Source organism: Numenius arquata, chromosome 4 (genome assembly GCF_964106895.1).
Source record: "Numenius arquata chromosome 4, bNumArq3.hap1.1, whole genome shotgun sequence".
Taxonomy (NCBI): Eukaryota; Metazoa; Chordata; class Aves; order Charadriiformes; family Scolopacidae; genus Numenius; species Numenius arquata.
Window position 1 is genome coordinate 14370749 of NC_133579.1, and position 13587 is coordinate 14384335.

The following is a 13587-nucleotide window of genomic DNA, read 5'->3' on the forward strand; positions in this document are numbered from 1 at the left end:
AGGGAATGAATATGATCTCAAAACCAAGAGGAAGAAATAACTCCCAGGTCTTGCCAAACCCACTTCTCACAAAAGGTGGGCTGGGGAGGCCAGAAGGAGCTCTCTTTAAAAAAAATCACTATTCCCAAACTTTATTCTCACTCATTTGCTTTTTGTTTCTCCAGGAACAGATCTGGAAAGTTAATGGCTACCCGGCAGTAAGGAAAATCTCTGCTCTGTTTCTTTCTCCTGTTTGTCGAAAGTCCCATTTACACACGGCTCAGACTAACACTGGGGGAGGGGGTGGATGGTTTTCTTTGCTAATTTTTCTCCCTAGGGTGGGTAATGATTTCTCAGAGCTAATATGTCCTGACAGATGCAGTCATACTAGCGCTTGCACTCTGCATCTTTGTTGGCCAACCGGGGTCATGGTTTGGAAAGCTGATCTCTTAATCACTTTATCTGGTGGATGTCGCCTACTATAAATCGACAGTTGTTTGAGGTACTGATATTGACCTTTTCTGTTCTCGCTGATGCAGGAGACAGACTTTCTGTGGGGCTCAGTCAGCCAGACACCAGGGTGTATGTGGCAACATGGCTGTTTGACAATTGCCTTATAGATATAAGATACATTTGAATTTTTTTGGTGCATTGGTAATTGGCAGACACCAAGGCTCTGCATGGTACAAGTCCCATATAGTTATTGTACATCACACCTTCTGCAGGACTTTGAACTTAATGAACTGCAAATCATAGGTAATGGTTTACCATTAAATAGGCTCAGCAGACATGGAATTGTGATAGATCAGAGCAGCTAAAAAGCAGTAAAAAGCCAACATTTTCACAGAATCCCAGTGTTCCCTTTAAGTGAAATTATTCTCTGTAGTTAGGAGCTACAGTAGTCTTTATATTTATGTACTAATGTTATTAAAAACAACATAGACCGTGTACTAGGTGCAAGTCAGGAGCTAGAAAAAGTATCTGCTGGCTCTTGCCCTATTCTATACCATGTATAGTTTGTGAATTGACTGTTCAAAACTGAGTATGTTTGCTGATCAAAAGCCAGAAAGCAGAAGAAGGGGAATGCCTGGAATGTAAAAACACCATTTCCTTCATGTTAGAAACCGGCAGATGTTGAAAGGCTGTCTGTACTGTACACGAACCATACCTTCCCTATTGCCCTCCTTGCCCATTTGGTTTTACTACAAGAGTCTTTTCCTGAAGCAGGTTTGCACAAGGTGAGATATCTGTGGCCTTAAACTTAGTTTGCCCAGTAGTCGTGGCAGTGTGCTGTCTCAGGGAGCTGTGCCAGTCTGTCCCTCCTCCAAGAGGTGCAGGGCAGGTTCTTGCTGCAGTAGGGTGCGTGGGGTGGTAGCTGAGTGTCTGGGTGAAGCCTGCAGAAGTGCTTTAACCCCAGAGCCTTGGCACAGCTCCCCCTGAAGTGCTCCTTCCATCTGGGAGGTCCTTTCTGCTGCTGGGGATATGGTGGAGCTCCTTGCTCTCTGGGATGCTGGTGTGGGGCAGGACCAGGAGTTATCAAATAGCTTTGAAGGCAGAAGAAGTGTCCTAGGGGAAGATGTACAACAGGCAGTGGTTTCTGCCTTGATTATCCCACTGTAGTGCAAGTAGCCATAAACAGAAGATCCACAGAGAAGGACGATCCAAAAAGATGTGTGGATACACAGCAATGTGCCAGCTGTGGCCAAGAAGGCCACTGGCATCCTGGGGTGCATCAGAAAGAGCGTGACCAGCAGGTCCAGGGAGGTTATCCTGCACCTCTACTCTGCCCTGGTGAGGCCCCGTCTGGAGTGCTGTGTCCAGTTCTGGGCTCTCCAGTTCAAGAAGGACAGGGAACTACTGGAAGGGTTACAGCAGAGGACCACAAAGATGATTAGAGGCCTGGAGCACCTCTCTTACAAGGAAAGGCTGAGGGACTTGGGTCTTTTTAGTCTGGAGAAGAGAAGGCTGATGGAGGATCTGATCAACACCTATAAATACTTAAAGGGTAGGTGTCAAGAGGATGGGGCCAGTCTTTTTTCAGTGGTGCCCAGGGATAGGACAAGAGGAAATGGCCACAAACTTGAATGTAAGAAGTTCCACCTAAAAATGAGGAGGAATGCCTTTACTTAGAGGGTGGCAGAACACTGGAATAGACTGCCCAGGGAGGTGGTGGAGTCTCTGTCTCTGGACACGTTCAAAACCTGCCTGGACACGTTCCTGTGCAACCTGCTCTAGGAGGACCTGCTTTGGCCCAGGGGTTGGACTGGATGATCTCCAGAGGTCCCTTCCAACACCATTTCATTCTGTGATTCTGTGATATGGCAGGATTTTTATGATATATCAGCCTCAATGGCTCCACAATATGGATTTTTACCTGGCATTAGCGGACTTTTATATAAAAATTATAGTATTTAGTGCAGATAGGAAAGGATAAGAGTTTAGTTCTGAGCTGTAACAGTGAGATTAATGGTGTAGCAGGCACTCATAAACTAAACCTGGTCTGTTTGGTGCACTGTTTTCTCCCTTCAGAAGTGTGAAAATAGTGAAAACGGGGTCCGAGAAGATGAGCCAGAAATACATCATTTACATTACTGAAGCAAATTAATACAAGGAGGTATTTCCCCCTTACAAATAGGCCTCAAGAGATTGATCTAATTAATCCGCTTTTGATTGTACAAAACTGACCCTTCTGGCTCCAAGTCGGCACAGCAGAGAGATGAGTGAGTGCAAAGGGCGAAATAAATGGAGCTGCGTCAAGAGAGCGAAGCTGGAGTACACACCAAGCTTGGGATTCAGGCTGAGAGCATCTCCTAGGACACGTAATGATGGGGTGCAGGTGGCAACAAGGCTCCCTTGTGAGCACTCAGGGGAATGAAGCCTTAAAATACTCCCAACAGCATCTGATACAGCAAGGTGTGGCACGGTGCCCTCATTTGAAAAAAATCACTGTTCAAAGCGTGCAAGTGGATAAAGCATTGCTACTGTAATCCTAGAAAAAATACAGGAATCCTTGCTTTGAACAGTTAAATAGGCCGGCTGAGAAAATGACTAACCCTTAAAACAGTCAAAAGCGAGTGACTACCCCTTGCTGCAATGTCTTCGCCTTGTTCTGGGGAAATGTTGCTCCTTGTTCTGGGGAAACAGGATCGGAGGTGGTGACAAATTATTAGTAGGTGCAGGGCAGCCACATTACCCTTGCTAAAAAGACACTGGGAGCATGTCTCAAGAGATGGTCAGAAACAGAGGACAGAAACATCAGGCTTTGGGGCTGTTTGGCTAAATTCAATTTGATGTGAGACCTGAAGGCTTTTTTGCTCACCTTATCCACAAAGGGAGAGGTCTCAGTGCAGGGCTGGTGGGTGCCTGGCTACAGGTGCCCTATGGCAGCGATGTTCGACCCCACGGATGAATGAAAAATCTCTTAATCTTTGTGATAAGGAGTAAGGATGAACTTATTTTGTGTATTATGAAAGATTATCATGACACCACCAGGAAAGGGCCGTCCAAAATCAGGCACAAGTCTGGTTTCATGGTATGGTGATAACACTTACTAATTTTGGTATCACTTGATACTCCATGCATTAGCACCAATTACTAAGCAATTTTAATATTTTCCATCACTAGTTCAAAGCATGATCAACTACTGAAATCAATTATTTGTAGTAGAGATGTCACTATCTTTCTCTCATTCTTTGGCTAAGCCTTAGTGAGAACAATATGATCTGTGGTTCCTGGAGATTTTAATCAACTAATGAACAACAAATGTCTTTAATACCACCTTGCCATCCCATTAAACAAGTTTTGCTTGTTGTTATTAATTGTTGTTATTAATAAGCTTCTTAACTCCTCCTGGAGGTATTCTGGCCACAGTCCTTAATTCATCAACACATTTTATGGTGATTTCTGCCAGGACATGGCACAGGGGAAGGGAGGAGGAATATCTGTGGCAAAGGACTCAGTGAAGATACAATGGGATTTAGCTGTTGGGGCTATGAAGTGTCCTGGCTTCTGACAGTACAGGCAGAGCCAGGGGGCACATGGATAATTCAGGCGTGTTCTCCTCAGCAGAGAAGAGTACAGACGTTGCTGACTGAACCAGTTTCCTGGAATTGTGAATTTGGATTCAAGGGAGATTTACTGGGGTTTCTTTATGAGCTAAGCGAGGAGAAATGCGACCAGAGCAGAGGTATAAAAGCAATTTTGCCGAGTGAGTAAGAGGATGGCACAGCTGGCCAGGGAGTTGCACTGTGATCTTTGGCTGAGCTTTGCAAAGCATGACAGCAGTGAATTACCTCCTTCGCAGAGGAGCTGCGGCAGAAATGAAACCATTTACTTACGCATAACTTAAAAGTTTTACTCGCTTACTCACCAATTGGTATGTTATTCCAAAACAGTGGATAAAGTAACTTTGAAAGTCCTGATGGATGCCCAAACAAAATAAGCAGGTCTAGCTAGTCTACTGCAACAGCGTCACCAGTGCTAGGACAGCTACTAATAGACTGGAATAACACTGTCAGCATGTTACCTCGTGTCTGTTAACATCTTCCAGCATTGCCCAGTCTCCTGAAATCCCCCTCTCCAGCAGCAGTGTATTCGTAGAACAGAACCGAACAGTTTGGCATTTGCTTGACCTGCACAGTCCCTCAGGAATTAGGAAATCTCTGCAACAGCATTGCTCCAGGTCATCGTGAAGCGCATGTATGTATCTCCACAACCTGCTTTCCAAGCAGTCGAGAAACAAAAGGATGGATATAAGTGCAGAGGGAGGAGGCACCTGCCCTGTCTTCTCACACAGCTTCTTCAGTGGAGCAGCCAGAGCTGCTAGAATTAATGTATCCCGACTGTTACATTCTGCAATTTGTGTTTCAGCTTCATTTCTGTCCTGCGGTAATTATAAATAGAAACCAACAGAAAAGAACACACTTGACAGCAACTCAATTTTGTTAATTAGAGTTTTCTCTTTAAAGCTGAAATAAATCTGGAACGCAGAAGGCACATGAGTGTCCCCCCGCCATCCCCCCCTCCAGGCATGTGCGCACATGCACCCTCACCCCCTTCCCTGCCTGAGTCTGATGTCAGTGGAGTTTTGGACCTGTTGCACTTATCCAAATGCAGCTTATTAAAAAGTGTAATATATAATGTAATCGTAAGGCTTTCACTTTAGAATGAGTTAATGCTACTTTCTTCAACATTGTGTGGGTGCTCCTGGGGATCTTTTTTCCCTTTTAGCGATGCCAATGTCTCTCTGAAAAGGACAGACATCCTCTTGCAACTGTTTTTCATCTGAATCCATTTTTAATCTATAAAATAACAACATCAAGAAAGGTTTTTTTCATACGAAACCTGTGTACAAAATTGGACAGAGCTAGTATATGTGACAGTCAAATAGATTTTAATGGTGACTATCCATGTCAAATATTTTCAAGTGGTGTTGTGGCTCTTTGCAATCATTCCTTCTGGTCCATTTTAAAAGATAAATTGCAATTTTTTTGAAAAGAAAAAAACCTTCTCCACATTTTTTCCCCTGTGACCTCTGAACGGGGGAAGAACAGGTGAAGCCAGTTCTGTTCTCTCCTTTTGCAGGTGCTCCCCAGCTGGGAACCTCAGCTGTCACAGGTGCCAGTCAGTGCTGTGGTCTATAAACTTGAACAGAGGTACCATAAAATGTTAATCCATCACTGCATTAAAGCAAGTATTTGAGAAAATAAACAAATGCACAAAGGGCTTTTTCACATTTGCCTCTATGCTCTTTTACACCAGTCTTGTGTTGGAAGGGACTGTAAGCTTGGGTAATTACATTCTCAGCCCCAAGAATTTACAGGCTGCCTGGAAGCTCCTCTCCTTCTTCATCGTTTAGTCTTGAGGCTCCTCTGAAGTTTTAATTTCTCCAGCTTCCCAGACACATGAATTTTTGAGGCTAGACAAGAGGTAAGTGTCTCATGCAGAAAACAAAGACACTCTTGAGGGAAAAAACTTCAAAGCCATGGAAGTCAAGGCCTTCACTGCACCATAGAAAAAGCATAGGGCATGGGAAGAAACAATCTTTTCTCCTTCAGAGGTCACTGTTAATATCTTGCGAGTCGCTCTGAACTTCAGTGTTAAGTTAAACTGTGGGATGGAGAAGGCGGTAGGCTCTGCTCTGTGTGTGTGAAGTTGTGACGCAGGACCAGGTTTCCTAGAGCTGAGGTGGAGAGTGCTCTCCTGGAGAGCTCATCGGGGTGTGCTTCAGGTAGATGTTTAGCCTCAAGCCGAAGACAGCACACAGACATGAGCACTCCGAGTTTCCTGGTTGCTGGGAGGAAGCAGGACTGGCCACCCAGGACTGGGGTTGCTGTCTCCAGGGTGTGAGGAGGCAGCTCTGACCCTACCGCATCCCACTGGTGAGAAGAGCCAGGCCAAAATGCAGGTTGTGTGGATTGACTGGGCCCTGGAGGAGGACACCAGGGAGCAGGGATGGGCCCGTGCCTGGAGGCATTGGAAAAAACTCGTTAGGTTAGGAGAATGAAGGAGGAGAGGAAATGCAGAAATGGCAGCAAGATGATACTTTTTGGTCATAAATTGAAAATGTAAGCCAACAGTGGGCTTTAGGTATGACTTTATGCTTAAAGACAATGTTTTAAATATCCCTTATATCTTAATTTACTGTTTACCCACAAAAACTCAGGGAAATGCTTCAAAGTGATGTTTACTCTTTCTTGGACTCATTCACTGCTGCTCAATAGTTCCCCTGTTTCTACCGAAGACCTGTAGGGACGCAGAGGAAATCATGGGACCAAGACTTCACACCAAGCCGTGGAGTAACTGGGGCTGCAGGGTGGAAGGAGAGGATGGCTGAAAATCATGCTGTGTGCCAGCACCTTGGCTCACATCGCGCTGGGATTATTGCCTCTACATGCAGAGAAAAGGGCTGTTCAAAATCTCAAACCTAATGTCATGCCAAAAATCTGTGCTGCTTGGTTTTTTTTTTTGTTTGTCATGAAAAATGTGACATGACTTCCATTCCTACAATTATTTTCTAAGGGAAAGTCCTTATCTGCAATAAATAAACCCTGGCCTTTTGTCTTTATTTTACTGTGTTTATTTTTCTTGAATTCTTCTAGTTTTAGAACTTTGCTACTTAATTTCTGCTTTACTAGGTGAAAAAGCCAGGATACAGCTGTTAGTGGAAATGCTGCAGGCTTTTTTCAAAGACGTATGTGCTGACGATTGCTGTCAAGAAATATATACAGTATTGTATGTTCATGTCTTTCTGCATTTTCTATAGTTATTTGAATGTTTTGCATTTGCTGTCTATAACTTCCATGGCTGCAGGTTTGAGCTTTAAAAAATCAACTATTTTTTTTCCTGTTTCACATCTGTTGGATGTTACTTTTTAGATTCTTTAGAAATGTAAGGAAAAGTTAAAAATTTCTCCATATAAGAGCTTTATCTTTTAGATCAGTGGATAATGGATCAGGCCAATATTCTTCTATGAAGACTGTGCTTGAATTGATTAATTTTTCCAAGCCGTATTATGTCACATGTAAACAAGTATAAATAATGTCAGCAGAGTACAAATAGTGTTGATTTTAACTAAGATAGAAAATGTAACCCCTATTGATAGATACAAGAACTAATGTAAAGAAGAATTACATCTCCAATAGTCCTTGCCAAGGTTTCCAAGACACTTATCTATCCTTCTACAGTTTGAAGGTACATCAGTCCTTTTAACTGTGAAAAATAGGCGTACAAATGAAGTCTCAATTATGACAGATATTACTTCTTGCATGATTATGTTGTTTAGCACCAGATCTTCATGGACTGTAGGTTTGATGAGATTTCAGACCTTGCCTGACTTTGACTTCAGGCAGCAAATATAGGAGGAAAGGCATTGAAGGCAGCAAGGTATGGACTAGGACTGGCTGGGGTGGGTATTTGTAATTTTCATAGTGTGACTTCATTTATGAACACTGCCAACTTTCTGCTGAAAACATGTCCATCCAGAACAACAATTTTGTAGCTTCACAGGGGAAAGAAATCCCACTTTCAATCAATGCTGGATTTTTATGAATACTTAAGACTTCTTTTAGGACTGCATTGTATGAAAAAGACTTCATCTTCAAAAACTTGTCTACTCTACCAAAAATACTTCATATACCTGCAATTTATTTATGCTAATGTAACAAGAAACAGATTGTGGTTATTATAAGGTGGAATCCCTTTAAAAAAATAAAAGGATTCTGTTCTACAGCATCCCTCTTGCTAATAATTTCCAAATTAAATTTGCATAACAATCTTTCTTTTCAGACTGCTGGTCCAACAAATCAAGCTGCAACATTTCTGGTTAAGCTTTGTTCTGCAAGTATTCTGGAACAGTAATTTAGTTGTCAGTTTTGGGGCTGAGAGAGCATAATTAGTTTTATGCAGCTAAAGACATGTCCACAGGCCTCTGTGGGAAATTAGATGAAGGGAAGTGTTGGGTTGGGCTAAACTCGCCAGAATTAAACCCAGAATTCTGGAGCAGGCTTGAATGTCTGTTAGACATACAGTGTAGTGAAAAATAGATTTTCCTGGAGTTACAGCTATGGTATCGCTAAATGGTAATGAAATGCATTTATAGACCATAAAGAATAAACATATTCATTACTACTGTGCCCTTCAAGAAAAGTTCTTTCTGTAGTTCTAACTGTACCAGTGCTGCTTCAATCGGATGAGGCTATTGGGCGCGCACATCTTGCTGGTACTCTAAACAGCTACAGCCTATTCGGATCTTAAAAGTAAATTGGCCTGAAGCCCACCAGTTATGTCTACTGATACTTCATGTTAGCAGGAGAGCATCCCGGTCACCTCTTCTTTTTATACTTTCTTCATGTTTATTTCTTCTTAGTCTGGAACATCTCACCACTGGAGGAAGAGAGACACCCACTCATGTTTGGCGTGATGGGGCCCTGATTTCCAGCAGCTGCACACCCCACAGATACAAAACCAAGGCCAGAGGGTTTGGTGGCTAACGTGCAGTAAAATCAGGGCCCTCACACCAATGGGATCCCATAGTTGCTAAGTGCCAGAGAAACAGAGCTGGTGCCTGAGCTGTGAGCCACGGAAAGGCAATTCCTAGGGTGTGGATGGGTACTACCTCGGGCAGGGTAGAGCCAGCACTGCCTCAGGGGGCTGGCATGAGGACATGTGCAGCGCAGCTCTCACCTTTACCTGCTGGGGGACTGTTCATCCTTTTGTACAGGGAAAATGAGAACCACCTTATCCACGCAAACTGGTGAGGATAACCTTTTACCACATCCGACTCACCCCGTGCAATCTGGAATGTCACTTCTTATTTAACATAACGAGAACACACTCATCGGTGTATGTGTGGATCCATCTGCCCCTGCCAGGGATTACCCAGAGCCAGGGATATAAAGCTAGCTGCAGCGAGTAAGGGAAATGCTTCTGCAGGGTATCTACGTTTCTAGGCCATCGTTATGCAATGTTCAAATCAGCACAACACAGTAAATATAACAAACCAAATTTGAGTCCTCTTCTCTTCTGCATCCTTAAAAGAGCTTGTTTATTTCTTTAGTTCATAACTCTTAGAAACAAGCCCTTGAATTTATATGCAGATACCAAGGCAACAGAGCATGACGCAGATACTCAACAAAACTCAAACCTCGCCTTTCCCAGTTTTTTTTAATGTGTCGGCTTAAGTTGTGTTGACCAAGTTCTGTATTCAGAGGTGAGACAATGAACATTATTACTGTACAGACAGTTTATAGAGAAAGACAGAGGAAGGACCCGATAGAAGGGTTCTTGCTCTTTGAATTATCACACAGCTCGGTGTGAAAGCTCACCCCAGAATTAGGCTGGCTCGTGCTTTCTGGCCAAGGCCACTAGCTTTTCTGTCTCATCTGTTAGGTGGCTGAAGACATGAGCATTATTCCCATCTTGGAAAAGGTTTCAGCTGCCAGGGAAAACACCCCATGGTTATTCATCACGTTTTATCAAAGGGTTGACCAGATGCAGTCCTGCCATCAACTCGAGAGAGCTATTAGGGCAAATTTCTGCTTGCTGTACCTCAGCTGTACCTAATGGCCCAGGCATGGCAGGAGCGAGCTCGCTGCGTCCTCGCGGCAGGAAAACCACCTGCCACTCGGCAGCGTTAGCCCAGCAGATGAGATGTATCGCTCCCAGCAGCGCAACACATACGGGGAATAACGACTTGCTTCCCAAGGAAAGCAGTAGCTGGCCACTGAATAGCTACTTAACCAGTGATCTGGTTTTCATTTGGTTTTCATCCTCCAGGTTTGCTCCCTTCAGGCTAAAAGTAATGGATCCCCAGCTAAACATAAGATGCTTTAATTTTACTGCTTCCAGGGACCATCAGCCTCAGTAACCCCAGCTCGCAGCCAAGCCCACTTAATTTTTGTGTTGATTATCGCTTTGCCAGAAAAACAACCAATGCTAGAGCTGTGCAGACTTTGTATAACCTCTCTAAAACCAGTTTTTAATTGGTGAACAGGTGTCTTTCTGCATATATTTCTCACAACTGCGACCTCAGGAGCCTGTTCTGCCTTCCTCCTTCTTGCATTTATACATGAACTCAATTAATTTGTAAGAGCTTAGATCCAAAACGTAGCAGAGAATGTGTTTCTGGTGAAGTGTCCTCCAATATGTGTGTGTGACTCAGAGGGAGTGATGAGAGGATTCCCTGGAAGCAGCCCTCCCTCAAGCACTAATTACCATCTGCAATAGCTCCAGTATCAGTTTTTCAGCCGAAACAAACAGGGCTCGAGCCCTTGGGTCTGCTGGGGGCTGTGGGGGGCTCTGGGCGACCAAGCTGAGAGCAAGCATTCGGTTATAGGGAGCCAGTGTAAAACCAGCCCTGGAGAGCACGCAGTGCCATTGACAAATTCTAAAATACTACATTGCTGCTTTGTAGAGAGGAAAATAGGGTGGCTTTTCAGAGCTGAGGTCTGTTGGGGGGCGTTTCTAAGTTTAGTTGCTCCTACATAATATGTATGGTGATGAGAGCTGCTTCTTACAGAGCCTGTAAGCTCTTGTTTTTTCACATGAAGGCAGACATAAAAGGAGTGTGGAGACAAAAGCATAGATCTTCAAGGCTTGTGAAGCACCTGATTCCTACTGACAGCAGCAGTGTTATGTGCACAACAGCTCTGGGGATTTAAGGCTAGTGTCAGCAGCCTTACAAAAAAACAAAGCAAAAAATTAAAAAAAATGGCATGTTAATTGGACTAGGCAACAGTGAGGGGTGCAGGAGGAGATGCAGGTCTGCGGGGTTGGGGGTGGTATAAATGTTTTCAGTGAAACCAGGGAAGAGTTTTGGATGTCCAAAAGAAACTTTTTGACGTGAGCGAGGGGTCCCACCCAGGAAAAATTCCAGTTTGGGGCCCATGGCAGCTCCTGTGGGAACGGGACAGGAAGTGGGGAGAGAGATGCCCACCGAGGGTGAGAAATGGACTTTCCAGGTGAGCAGCAGCCCCTGCCCCGCCACAGAATCAGAGAATCACAGAATAATATGGGGTTGGAAGGGACCTCTGGAGATCATCTAGTCCAACCCCCCTTCCAGAGCAGGTCCGCTTAGAGCAGGTTGCACAGGACCAGGTGGGTTTTGAATGTCTCCAGAGATGGAGACTCCACCACCTCCCTGGGCAGCCTGTTCCAGTGCTCTGCCACCCTCAAAGTGAAGAAGTTCCTCCTCATGTTTAGATGGAACTTTTTATGTACATGTTTGTGCCCATTTCCTCTTGTCCTGAGGAACAGGTGGCGCCCAACAGCTTTTGGGGAGGTTTTAAGCAAATCCCATTTCCCTCTGGTGTGAGAGTGGAATGCCAGCAGAAATACAAGAAACAAGGTTTTGTGCGGGTGTGGAGCAGCCTCCTGTCCTGCTGTCACACTGCAGGGCAGGCGGCGGAGGAAGCAGGAACAGGAGCAGGAGCAGGAACAGAAGAATGGAGGCTTTGCTCCCCAGGCTGGGCTTGGGGGAGGATCCCAAAGATCTGGGGGATGCAAAGACCAAAGGCTGAGAAATGTAGATTCGCACACTCACATCCCCAGACTGGAAATCACTCTGATGCATATTTTTTTAGACAGGAACACACCAAGAGGGGCCAGAACTGAACCCAGCAGTAATAAGAAAACCACCCCAAACACGCACTTGCAGGGACCCTCTTTTCTGGAAGGGCGCGCGGGCTGCACACAACGCTGGGCTATAACAAGCAGAGGAGAAGAAATGTTAACCGGGAGGCCTTTACGGCTGACAGTTAGCATAACAAGCAGCAGGCCTAACACACCTGCCATCTGGCCACTGCTGAGCATGATGTAAAAAACATAAGTAAATCATGAGGAAATTATCATAGAATCATAGAATGGTTAGAGTTGGAAGGGACCTAAAAGATCATCGAGTTCCAACCCCCCTGCCATGGGCAGGGACACCTCCCACTAGAGCAGGTTGCTCAAAGCCCCATCCAGCCTGGCCTTAAACACTTCCAGGGATGGGGCAAATTAATTTGCTAGTAGTAAATTACGTTGTATTAAATAGCAAAAGACATTCTGCAACGTTGCATAACAATGACAAAATGTGTGGTGGCCTCTTCCATTTTCTTCCAGGACATGGAAAAGCAACTACTCATTCACATTGTCTCGGTTTTTAGCCTTTATTATCTCCAAGCTGCATTAACCATCTTATCTCAAAGTCTGCACAATGTGGCCACATGACTCCCCTGCCCACGTCCCCTAACCTTGTTCTGGGAGGTTGCTTCCCCAGAACACCTTTTTCTAGAAAGCTCCAGGCTTGTAAGCCCTCAGAAAGGCTTATTCCAGTCTGGAACCTGTTTATCATTGGTTTGTACCTCTCTCGGAGGAAGGGGAAGCTGGTGAGAGGTGCAGCCTCTCATCTTCTCATTTTCTGCTGCCTTTCCTTTTGCAGCCAAAGGCTTGCTGGCGCTGCGCTGGCAGTGTGGGACAGCTGTCCTCATCCACAGGCAACAGTGGCAATCACTCAGGAGAAAGCAAAGGGGAATCCTTAATCTGTGGATTATCTGGGGTATTAGACGGGATGATCCTGAAGCATATGAAATTTTTCAATGCATTTTTTCATCATGGAACAATAGAGGAGATTTCTCTTCCCACCCCACAACCTATTTCTGCGGTAGGCTCGGCATCATACTCCTGTGATTTTTCTCTTAAAAGGTTTCACTCAGAACTAGGGGCTGCTCACAAGGGAACGTGCAGCTGCTGAGCAACAGGCCTCCCAAGCAAACTTTGGAAGAGCGGCCATGGATCCATGTGCTGCTGAATGAAACTCCCAGGTGCCTTCAGAAAATTCTGGATGCTTTCAGTCACCTAGTTCAGTGCTGATGCAGCCAGGGGCCAACTTTCCAGATCTAAAGACCATTTATTTTATTATTTTATTTTTTAAAACTTCTTATTTTTACATTATTATTATGCTATTTTTATTTTATTTTGCAAATGTAATGGATGTATTTCTTCCTGTATGAGTCTATTCTCCTTGTGGGGAGCAGAATGTAGCTTGACTAACCAAGGGGCAAAGAGGAAAACAGCCTTTGCCTATAAATTAGTTTCCACTGTCTCCTTTGTTCCCCAAAGGCCATAGGC